Consider the following 4,701-nt stretch of genomic DNA (forward strand, 5'->3'; position numbering starts at 1 on the left):
CAAAAAAATTTAAAGAACAGTAAATAGAAAGTCTTCTCAAACTCTTCCAAAAAATTGAAGAGAAGAATTACTTCTTAACTCATTCTGTGAGGCTAGCATTACCCTGATACTAAAGCCAGACAAAGACACTACATAACTTCAGACCAATGTATGTTATAATATGTATGTAAAAGTTCTCAACAAAATACAAGTAAATCAAGTTCTGCAGTATATTAAAAACACTATACACCATAGCCAAGTGATTTTTTTTTTTGGTCATGCCACACAGCTTTCAGGACTTTAGTTTCCTGACCAGTGATCAAACCTGGGCCCCCTGCAGTGGAAGTGCAGAGTCCTAACCACTGGACTGCCAGGGAATTCCCAGTCAAGTGATACTTTTTGCCAGGACTGCTAGGATATTATAACATACAGAAATCAATCAATGTAATACACCACATTAAGAGAATGAAATGGGAAAAAAGAAAACATTGTCATCTCAAAGAATGCAAGAAAAGAACTTGACAAAATTCAATACTCTTTTATGATAAAAACTCTGAACAAACTAGGAAAGGAAGGAAACTACATCAACATAATTATAGTCCATATATGAAAAACCACAGCTAACATCATACTCAGTGGTGAAAGACTGGAAGCTTTTCCTCTAAGATCAGAAAAAAGACAAAAATACCTGTATTTACCATTTCTATTCAATATAGTGTTGGTATTTCTAGCCAGAGCAATTAGTCAACAAAAAGAAATAAAAGACATCCAAATTGAAAAGAAGTAAAATTGTTTCTGTTTTCAGATGACATGATCTTATATGTAGAAAACAATAAAGATTCCATAAAATACTATTGGATCCAATAATGAATTCAGCAAAATTTCTGGGTACAAAATCAACATACAAAAATAAGTTGTATTTCTACACATTAAAGACAGTGGACAATGTGAAAAAGACATTAATAAAACAATTTTATTTACAATAACACCAAGAATAATAAAATAGAAATAAACTTAACCAAGGAGGCAAAATACTTATACACTGAAAACTACAAAACATTGCTGAAGAAAACTGAAAAGACATAAATACATGGAAAGACATCCTATGTTCATGGATTGGAAGCTTTAATTTTGTTAAGATGTCAATACTCCCCAAAGCAATCTACATACTCAATCCAATGCAAAAGCTATCAAAATCCCAATGATTTTTTTTGAAGAAATAGAAAAAAAATCTATCCAACAATTCTTAGGGAATCTCAAAGAAATCAGAAACAAAACTATTAAAACAATCTTAATAATGAAGGACAAATTTGCAGGATTTACACTTCCTGATTTCAAAACTTGCTACAAAGCTACAGTAATCAAAACAGTGTGGGACTGGAAGAAAGACAGACATGTAGACCAATGTAATAGAATAGAAAACCCAGAAATAAATCCTCACATATATGGTCGAATGATTTTTGATAACATGCCAAAATCATTCAGTGAGAGAAAGAATAGTCTTTTCAAGAAATGGTGCTGGGAAAACTGCATGTCCACATGAAAAGAATGAGTTGGACACTACACCATATATAAAATTTAACTCAAAATGGATCAAATACCTAAACATAAGATCTAAAAGTATAAACTCTTGTCAATAATACAGGAGGAATGCTTCATGGCAACAGATTTGGCAAGATTTCTTGGTTATGACTCCAAAAAAACATGCAACAGAAGAAAAAATAATAGACTTCATCAAAATTAAATCTTTGTACAGCAAAGGACAATATCAAGGAAGTGACAAGGCAACCCAAGAATGGGAGAAAATATGTGTAACTCATATATCTGATAAAGAACTGGGGAATCTCCTGGCAGTCCAGTGGTTAGGAGTCCATGCTTCCACTGCAGGGGGCATAGGTTTGATCCCTGGTTGGGGAACTAAGATCCCACATGCTACATGGCACGGCCAAAAAAAAAAAAAAAAAATATTAGTCAAAACATGTAAAGAACTTCTACCACTTAACAACAACAAAACAACCTAATTTAAAATTGGGGAATGGACTCAAATACACATTCCTCCAAATAAGATGCACAAGTGGCCAATAAGCATGTGAAAATATGCTCAACATCATTAGTCATTAGGGAAATGCTCATCAGAACAACAATGAGCTATCTCTCCACACACATTAGAATGATTATTATTTAAAAAATAATAATAGTGAATAATAACTGTTGACAAGGAAGTGGAGAAATTGGAAGCCTTGTCCCTGTGGATGAGAATGTTAAATGATGCAGTAGCTTTGGAAAACAATACGATTGATGGTTCCTCAAAAACTTACACATAGAATTGCCATATAATCCATCATTTCTGCTTCTTGGTATATACCCAAATAACTGAAAGCAGAGACTCAAAACAAATATTTGCACATTAATGTTCATACCAGCAATATTCCCAATCATCAGGATTATTCCTCATAGCCAAAGTGGAAATAATCCAAATTCCCATCTTCAGATGAATGGATGATCAGTATTTATTGTGTATATATACACCATGGAATATTTCTCAGGGATAAAAAGGAATGTATTAATGATTCACCCAACAACATGGATAAATCTCAAAAACTTTATGCTGAGTAAAAGAAGCCAAAGACAGTAGAGTCCCTACTGTGTGTTTTCATTTATTTGAATTTCAAAAAGAGGAAGCAGTAACATTTGGTGATAGAAATGAAGACAGTGTTGAGTGCAAATTGGCTAAGATAAGGCACATGGGAAATTTTGTATACTAATTTTCATAGCAACATTACTTACAATAGCCACATATGGAAATAACCTAAATATTCATGTTTGGATGAATGGATAATCAAAATTTGGTATATACATACAATGAAATATTATTTTGCCTTAAAAAGGAATGAAATTCTGATACATGCTACAACATGAATGAACATTGAAAACATTATGCTAAATGAAATAATTCATCCATAAAAGGACAAATATTGCATGATTCCACTTATATGAAGGACCTAGAAGAAACTAATTCATAGAGATAGAAAGTAGAATAATGGTTACCAGGGGCTAGGGGGAGAAAGAAATGGGTAGTTATTTTTTAAAGGGTATATTGTTTCAGTTTGGGATAATGAGAAAGATATCAAAATGAATACAGGTAATTCTTGAACAATGGTTTGAATGTACTTAATGCTGCTTAACTGTTACACTTAAAATGGTTAAAAGGTAAGTTATATATTATGTATATTTTACCACACTAAAAAATTATCAAGCACTTACTATATCCTGTATCATATATTAGGCACTGGACCCAAAATTATCAGTCTTTTGAGTAAAATGGAAATATAGGCCTCTGTTATACTCTCATATATTCTTTTCATGGTATCTTCTTGACAAGAAATTGATATTAAGAAAGGGATTAAAACAGTATATATCCATTTGATCATTTCCTATCTTTTTTTTTCTATTCATATATTCTGCCCTAAGGAGAAGTTTTATGATTGACTTATCATTCATTTACCATCAGCTTCATAGTTGTGAGGTGCCAAATTGCTTTTTCATAAGAGATAGTCTTACTTTGCATTATCTGTAGACATTTCTCTAGGGAAATAGTACTAGAGAAAAAGCAGAATAAATTTAGGATCAAGCAACAAAAAATATAGATGCCTTTACTGCACACAGACCCAGGACACATATGCAGGTATATAGTATTATGTTAAAACAATTCTTTCTGAAGTGTATTTGGCAGTAAACTGAGGTAAACATGTTGTGAAACTGTAACATTAAATATTCAAGATAGAACACTTACATGCTGACATACTACCACTATTTCAACAATTCAATATTTAAATCAAACATTGCATTTTAACAATATAAAACAAATGGTACATTAATTAGGGCTAAAAGATGTTGCCAAATACAGAAAGGATGGGTCTTGGGAAAAGTAATTATTTGCATTATAACTGATTAAGTTGATAAATTTAGGTAGTCCTCCAAAATGTGAACAAATCAACACCTTGAAGTATGAATTATCTGATTTGACCATCTATTGTAATCAAATTAATCAATATAGTCAGTGGAGAAAAAGTCAACAACTTCTACTCCAAGAGTAAAGATGAAAAGCAGAATGACAGAAGAGAATACATTGTAAGCCTGTTATATCATCCAAGGAATCATAGAAGCTTTTCAGGACTCACCTAAGAGTATTTTCAAAACATAAAGTTCTGCCCTCCAATTTGTAACTGCAAGCAGTTTTACAATACTGTAGTAGCTTTTTTCCTATACTCTTATATTTCATGAATTAAATGATGCAGTCTTTTATTTAGCAGTTATAAATAAATGATGACTATGATGAGTGTGAATATGCAGCAGCACATTTTTAATTTTGCAATTCTTAGTGCTGCACATTCATAACTTTTACTTGTGATTTCATAAATATGTATAGCTCTACAGGGATTGAACTAATAAATGATACTGGGTCTTGGTATATTCATAAACATAAACATATGACATCACTTCCCCTTTGAACATTCAACTTGATTTTTTTTATGAGTTGCTGGTTAGAAAGTACTTTGTGATTTATACTCCAAGATTTAAATTATCCTTCAAGTAATAGTATATAAATATTATGATAGATGAATGTGTTAGAGAAAGTTTTTCCTTGATGAAGTATTTTCCACAACTTGGTAGCTTTTGAAGTTTAAAAAAAAATTTCTGGCTCAAATTTCATTCTTAGTC

Source organism: Neophocaena asiaeorientalis, unplaced genomic scaffold (genome assembly GCF_003031525.2).
Source record: "Neophocaena asiaeorientalis asiaeorientalis breed wild unplaced genomic scaffold, Neophocaena_asiaeorientalis_V1.1 scaffold520, whole genome shotgun sequence".
Taxonomy (NCBI): Eukaryota; Metazoa; Chordata; class Mammalia; order Artiodactyla; family Phocoenidae; genus Neophocaena; species Neophocaena asiaeorientalis.